This window comes from Dendrobates tinctorius, unplaced genomic scaffold, assembly GCF_039654945.1.
Source record: "Dendrobates tinctorius isolate UK_male_01 unplaced genomic scaffold, ASM3965494v1 ptg000103l, whole genome shotgun sequence".
Lineage (NCBI taxonomy): Eukaryota > Metazoa > Chordata > Amphibia > Anura > Dendrobatidae > Dendrobates > Dendrobates tinctorius.
The window spans coordinates 10580001-10588299 of NW_027361771.1; positions in this window are offsets into that span (position 1 = coordinate 10580001).

Below are 8299 nucleotides of genomic sequence, written 5' to 3' on the forward strand. Positions count from 1 at the left end.
CATGTCATTAATACAGCAGTCTGACTGCACCTTAATAATAATATTAACTAAACTGTTAACTACTTATTAATTAAATCATTGTTTGTGTTTCAAGATTCCTAAACAGAATTTTTCTTGAAGAATTTTGCTTCATTAATTAACTAATATACAGAGGCAGGACAACCTTAATCCTAGCCAAAGAAAGGAGACAACTTGACAAGACATGCCCTGGGCAGGTGAGCGAGCCAGCTAGGACATATAGTAAGGATAGGTCCCTACAATAACCTGACAAGCAATGTTTGGACATTTCACAACATATGCAGCAAATGCCCTATTGAAGACCCTTGTCTATCCTACCTAGTAATCATAGCAGTCCTGCCCAGTAGTAAAAGAACCCCTCCTATTTACCCTAACCTCTCACCAAATTAGTGAGGTCTCCACTGTTCTCACTTCCACTATTGGGCAACTTCCTTTACGGTATGTGCACACGTAGTTTTAGGTGCTGCGGATTTGTCCCCGCAGATTTGGGAAAATCTGCAGGTAAATCCGCAGCGGTTTAGCCCTGCGATTTCACACCTCTACAATGGTGAAGGTGTGAAACTGCAGCGGACTCTGCACAAAGAGTTGACATCCTGCGGATTGTAACCCGCAGCAAATCCGCACGGAAAAATCCGCATGTGCACAGCGTTTTTCAGTTTACCATTGAAAACAATGGTACAGCTAAATCTGCTGCAGACCCGCAGAGCCTGAAACGCTGAGAATCCGCAGCAGGATCCGCACTGTGTGCACATGATCTAATGCCCCCGTCACACACAGCAATCTCGCCAGCGAGATCGCTGCTGAGTGACAAGATTTGTGACGCAACAGCGATCTCACCAGCGAGATCGCTGTGTGTGACAGCTATCAGCGACAGGCCCCCCTGCCGGGTATCACTGATCGCTGTTGAAATGTCTGGACATTTTTGGGGTCGCTGGTCTCCCACTGGTCAGCACGCATCGTGTGACAGGCGGGAGACCAGCGACCAGCGAGCAGGAGCTGGTAACTAAGGTACACATCGAGTTTCTAAGGGGGCGTGCTACGCCTAGAAACCCGATGTGTACCTTAGTTACCAGCGCGCTGATGCAGGGAGCTGGTAACCAAGGTACACATCGGGTTTCTAAGTGCTGCGCGCCCCCTTAGAAACCTGATGTGTACCCTGGTTACCAGCTCCCTGCATCAGCGTGCTGGTAACTAAGATACACTGCGGGTAACTAAGCGACGTGCGTTGCTTGTTACCCGCGTGTCGCTGGTCCTGATCGCTGGTGAAGCTGCCTGTTTGACAGCTCACCAGCGATCACATAGCGACTCATCAGCGATCCGGACAAGGTGATATCGTTGTCGGGATCGCTGGTGAGTCGCTATGTGTGACGGGCCCTTAGTATTTGTTGCATACGTTTCTGCATCGAAAACATGTCTCTTTGCAGGAAAAACGCTGCATAAAATATGCAAGTTTCTTGCGTGTTTTTGCTTGCGTTCTTTATGCTTTTTCTAAATGCTTTTTTTTCCCATTCATAAGAATGGTTGTAAAACACTGGAAAAACTCTGAAAGAGTTGACATGCTGCAGATTTTGAAACGTTTTTAAGGGTATATTCACACTGGGCATTTTTGCTGCTTTTTTTCTGCAGCAAAACCTGATTTCTTGGCAGGAAAGAAGCTGCGGCAAAAACAGAATTTTAGGTGCGTTTTGGTGCATTTTTTGGTGCATATTTTTGATGCATTTTTTGTGCGTTTTTGTGTCTCTTTGACCATGCTAATGTCCATGACTTTTCTGCATAAAAAGCGCTGCAAGTAATGATACCTGCGTTTTTGCAGCATTTTTTCAACACCCATTCAAGCCAATGGGTGAAAACGCTGCACAAACGCTGAAAGAAGTAACATGTTCTATGTCCAAAAATGCAGCAAAGCACAAAATCCTGATGACAATAAACCAATGTGTGTGCATAAGATTTCTGAAATCTCATAGGCTTTGCTGGTAATGAGAAAAGCAGCTGAAAATTAGCATTAAAAACGCAGCAAAAACGCCCAGTGTGAACATACCCTAAATCTGCAAAGAAATAATGGTAAGCTTTGTGTGCATGAGAATTCAGAAATCTCATTCACTGTGCTGGGACAGTGAAATGCTGTGTTTTTCATTGAAAATGCAGGAAAAGTGTGGCAAAAACGTGACATGTGACTATACACCTAAGGCCAGGGTCACACGTCAATACCTGGCACTGCCGCCGGCACTAAGACCGGAGCGCTCAGCTGCATGTTTTTCCCCCAGTGCCGGTGGCAGTGCCGTGTATTGACGTGCGAGACTTGTGCGAGTTTCTTGCACATCTGACCCTGGCCGAAAGGAGCATTTGCACTCCCAAGATAATCATGAATCAAGAGTTGTTGAAAATGCTTGTTTCACGATTATCTGGCTGTGTAAACACTCTGACAATTAGAGATGAGCGAATTTGTTTGGGTTCCCTCTTATTTGGCAAGCTATAGCGCTTTCCGTATGAGCTACAGCAGGAACCCGGCTTCTTGGATCGAGCCGGCTGAAGAGCTGATCGGTACCACACCTGCATGTGTCGTGGTTGTATGACAGTCACGACACATGCAGCTGCGGAGCCGAACAGCTGATTATCGGAGCGCTCCAGGAAGCCAGGTTCCCTCTGCAGCTTTTTCAGTAAGCGCTATAGCTTGCCGAATAAGAGGGAACCCGAACAAATTCGCTCAACTATACATCAGTGACAATCACCCGATGAACTAACAAAACACTCGTTCATCAGGTGAAATGATCCTTTATGCAGCACAAAAGACAATCATTCTTGGCGGTGCATCGCCCTGTGTAAACAGGACTCATAGTGCCGAGAACCATGGCAGCCTATGCGTACTGAGCGATTTAGTATAGATTGCGCATCATTTACAGTTCACCTTGTTTCTTTTTTCTGCTGGTGTAAATCGACATTTAAATGACCACTGATGGGTAAAAGTGACTGATCGGTGGTCGTATCGTGCTGCTGGTCTGTCCGTATAAATGGACCCTTACACAACGATCACAGCAGGACTTCCTCCTAGTCCCATCATGTCACATAGCTGTCACAGTCCCCTCCGATAATGCAGCAGTTACAGCAGGACCCCACTTTGTTTACACCATAGGCACGGCAGGACTCCTCAGCCTTTCCTCCTCACACAGTTGTCACAGTAGGAACAACCCCTCCAGAGTGTCACAGCAGGACAATACCCCCTCACCCCCACACAGTGGGCACAGAAGGTCACCGCCTTTTCACTTACATAATAGAATTTACAAACCTGAACCACATGTCCTCATCTCATAAGGCTCTTGTCATATGGCCTCTGCTCATATAAAACATCCAACTTCATGTATTCGGCATCAGCTGAAGTATAAGACGTGAGGCATAAGCTTTCTTCAGCCTTGCATTAGTCACAAGACGCGGTCACTGCCTTAATGAGCCATTCCCACAACCGGTATGTGGAGAGCAGACGTACTGTATGTACCATTGGCGCCTGCTAGATCTCTAAGGATCCATATGCATTAGTAGCTTCTGTTGCCTAAGGGGCTTTGATAGGTGCCGGGGTTACTTTATTTTTTCCCCATCCCCTGTTAGGAACACAATAATGACTATATAGAAGGCTTTGATTGCACTGTTTTTGCACTACAAATAGGGCATAATTAGGGAAAATCGCCACCAAAGGGAATACAGTCACGGTACATACTGTACATCACCTATTCGTCACGTATTGTAAAAACAAAACGGAAACTAGACAAGAATTTTTATTTTTCTACATCCCTTTGTATTGTATTTTCTAGCCAATACACTTTCACATATAAGTTCAACTAAAGGCTACTGATGATTTTGGCTTGCATACCCCGCACCGCATTGTAAAAACATGAGCATAAGCGGGTCTCGCTCCAGAATTAATGTCAGCATGTCACTTGGGTATTATTGAGCTGAAAACATCTGATCTGTGGTTGTAGTCTCTTATACCTCATCACACTAGACACCATTTCCCACCATTAACCTTGGACACTGTCTCTGTATAAGGAACTCCAGCAAGAAGATGGAGACAAATCCTAAGGACAAATAGAAGAAACTATCTCTGTGCAGTCAGCTAAAGATTATTAACCCTGTTTTTTTCTAAAATGGGCTTTAGTTTAGCACAACAGAGATGTATAGAATATTTGTATTTTGGTCTATTGGACCCCCTTATTCTAGTTAACTATTCCAGGGTGTGAATAGAAATCATGGGGCCACATAGCCAAAGTCCAAAATGCCCACTCCACGCCACATTCACCCCGATTAAAAAAATAAATAATTCAGCAGAGAAGGTAGTGTCATTGCACATAGATGTGGTCAGGTTGGACATACCATTGGTGCAACCTGTGCAGCTGTAGGAGGAGAGGCCTCCGCCGAGTACCCGGGCCGGAACCGAGGGGACCATCTTCTAGGTTCCTGGGGTATCTGTTTCCAAGGAGCAGAGCTAGGGGATGGACCGCTGAGACTGACAGGGCAGTTGGGGGAGGAGTCCAGAGAGGAGGGGCAGACTGTGTGAGTCAGCAAAATGAGAGAGAAGGAGGTGGAGAGTTGGTGAGGGTCAGAGAGTGAGAGCCACGAGCAGCTACGAGAGAGGACAGCGACAGGAGGGAGACTCTCGGTGGACCACAGGAAAATGGCACCGAGCTTACCGACAAAAGAAGACTACTGCCTCACTCCAGCTCTCGGCTGCGGCCTACTCGCAGCCCTCCGTGGCCAACGCTGCCTCACTCCAGCTCGCTGCTGCGGCCTCCTCGCTGCTGCCCGCAGCCACCGCCGCTTCACTCCCGACCACGGCTGTGACTCCTCCTTTGCCGCCTGCAGCTGCCACCGCCCCGCGCCAATCCGTGGTAGAGACTGGGCCTGTGCCCGCTGTATTGGCTCCCTGCAAGGACAACTACTGTTATTCTGTTGGTTGCGTAACAATAGCCCTAACAGCATTTATCTATAAAAGTTAACATTTAAAGTCATATCTGTCTCGCGTCTCGTCACTGCATCCTGCGTACCTGCTATTACCACATTTGGCGTAGTCGGCAGGATGCAGTCTCCGAGCACGGACAGTGGCACCCCAGGCCAGAGCGGGGCCATAGACACAGCAAGCAACCAGGGACCCCGGTCCAGCATTTCTCTGGAGGCTATGCTAAACAACCTGCCCAGGTTCTCAGACTCCAACACCATGCTGTGGAGCTGGGCAGAGCGAATGCGAGGCCTCATGCGAATGCATCCGATGACCCCTGACCTGGAAGCCGAGGTAGCTCTCATGGCATTAGAAGGGGAGGCCCGGGATTCAGTAATGTTGAGGCCCCCAGGACACCGCAACACCTTTGCTAGGGTCTTGCGGATACTGAAAGAGACCCACGGGGATCCGACAGATGTGGCAGAGTTGAGGACCCAGTTTTTCAGTCGAATGCAGGGAGAGGGGGAGACTATCACCCAGTATATTAATGTCCTCTAAGAGTTATACACGGCCATCGATCGGAAGGACGGCGTAGGGGTAGGACCCATCAACATTACCCTACGCGACTTGTTAGTGACTGGACTCCAAGACCCATTGATAAAGCAGGCACTACAGGAGCAGGTCTGATGGAACCCACATTTAGCTTTCTCTGAGGTGGGGAGTCAGGCGCGTGCACGAGAGCAGGAGCAGGGAATGACGATCCCCGTGAGGAAGGTTCGGAGTGTGGAGGCCACTATGACTGCTGTCGGAGAGCCCCAATGGATAGAAGAGATGAAACAAGAGCTGAAGAACATCAGGGGCGAGTTGGCCGAAGTGAAGAGAAGAACAGAGGTCACGTCTGGGTGGCCTAGTTTCAATCTCGGGCCCTGGGGGCCTCGCAATGCTCGGAGCGGCCGGCCCTCACAGCCCCAGTGCTATGAGTGCGGTGAGCTGGGCCAGAGTGTCCGTGGCGTGGGAGGCGCCCATCCCGGCCGCCATTAAACTAGAGGGCTCCGGGCTGGGGGGACGCCGCTTGGAGCCAGAAGCTACGACATGGGGTGGTGGAAGTCCCGAAGATCTGGTCGCAAAGTGTCCAGTGGTATGGGCAGAAGTCGAGTGCCGTACGGTGCCTAGTGGACATGGGGTCGCAAGTGACGACCATGACTGCAACTTACTTTCGGCAGCATTTCCCTGAGGCACTGAGACCCCAGTGGGGACCCATGATAAAACACAGGGTCAGACTGTGTAAGTCAGCAGAACGAGGGAGAAGGAGGTGGAGACTTGGTGAGGGCCAGAGAGTGAGAGCCACGAGCAGCTACGAGAGAGGAGGACAGCGACAGGAGGGAGACTCTCGGTGGACCGCAGGGAGATGCCGCCGAGCTTACCGACAAAAGAAGACTGCTGCCTCACTCCAGCTCTCGGCTGCGGCCTACTCGCAGCCGTCCGCGGCCGACGCCGCCACACTCCAGCTCGCAGCAGCGGCCCCTCGCTGCTGCCCACAGCCACCGCCGCTTCACTCCCGACCACGGCGGTGACTCCTCCTTTGCCGCCCGCAGCTGCCACCGCCCCACTCCAGTCCACGGTAGAGACTGTGCCCACTGCGGATCCTCCAGTGAGGCCTCAGACTGCGCCTGTGGCCCATCAACCGCTATTTATCACCGGCGCTGCCAGTCCATGTCAGGGAGTTGTGACCTCCACTCTCCCACTCCTAGGTGGTATCCCGCTACCTCCACTGGGGGACATCCCGCCAAAGAACTCTCCGAGGACCTGTTGTGCCCCTGCTCCTCCTGGGCGTCGGAACGCCCGAAGACTACACCAGATCTTCAGTGGCTGGGCCCAGTGGCCGCGACGCAGACACATCGTCGGACAGAACGCCGAGGGACGTCAGGACAGATAAGTGATACATAGTGACTAAGCACCTCTAGTCGGCCATTCCGCGGCCCTATAGTAACCGGTCTTTGCCGGATTAGTCGTGTTCTCCCAGTCCTTGCGAGGACAACTACTGTTATTCTGTTGGTTGCGTAACAATAGCCCTAACGGCATTTATCTATAAAAGTTAACGTTTAAAGTCATATCTGTCTCTCGTCTCGTCACTGCATCCTGCGTACCTGCTATTACCACACAGCCACACAGGGTCCACAAGGTAAGGGGGCCCAAATCCACCTTCAAAGCAGGTAGAATTCTGCATTATGATGAGCTTATTCGACTACAAGGGACCCATCCACTGTTCTTGCACAGAGGCACCCTTCTGTTTGTGTCTGCTCCTGGGTACGGTCATAGAAGGGCACACTTCCCAATTTGTAAATATTGAGTGCGGCATGCACACATAGAAATGGTGCCCCTACTGAAGCCCATTGTAAGGCCTCTTTCACACTTCAGTTTTTTGCATCAGTCAAAATCCGCCAAAAGGACGGATGCTGGATCCGTTTTAGAACTGATGACAACGGATGCCACCCATCCGTTTTTTTGACGGATCCGCAAAATGAAGAATTTTAAAGGAATCGCAGCCTGGAAAAGGGGAGAGAGAGAGAGAGAGAGATTGATTTTTTTTTTTGTCCGCACCCAGAAAAAATTTCGGTTTCAATGAGTGAATGGAGGATCCGCCAGAAAAAAAAACGTTGAAAGCTCCGTTTTGAAATCTTTGAGGATGGTGACGGACAGCAACTTTTGGCGGATCCTCAAAAAAAACGGATGCAACGGACAGCAATCCGTCGCAATCCGTCACAATCCGCCATTAATGAAAGTCAATGGAGAAAAAAAAAGGATCCTCAAAAGAAAATTGAGGATCCGTTTTTTTCAAAACCTGGCGGATTGTGACTGATTGTAAAAAACTGAAGTGTGAAAGAGGCCTAACCTATAATACTCCATTCATGGCCATTGTACAGTATGTAGTTCATATCGGGGATGTGGCCTCCTCCAGGGTTCAGCACCGTTATCCACCCATCTTTTCTATACAAGGTTTTAATTGCGAGCTATGCCCGGTTTCCTTTCACTCACTGTTCAGATGAGGCTTGGCTTGGCACATGTAGAGGTAGGACATATTTGATAGGGATCATCCTTATTTAGGTACACCCTGACGAGGTTGGATGACTTTTGCGCTCTTCGATCTAAAAACTCACAGATGTGCAATACATTTACCACTTTTTTAAGCAATTTACATGTCAATGCTTTAGTGAATCGAGGCCATTGAGATTGAATTCCCAACCGTACCTACGGAATGGCAAAAGGACAATTGCTTACAGGCAGCTCTTCTATTAGATCTGGATCTAAGAACGTTCCTTCTTTTCTAGACAGGGCGGTGGGGAATATTTTCATGGT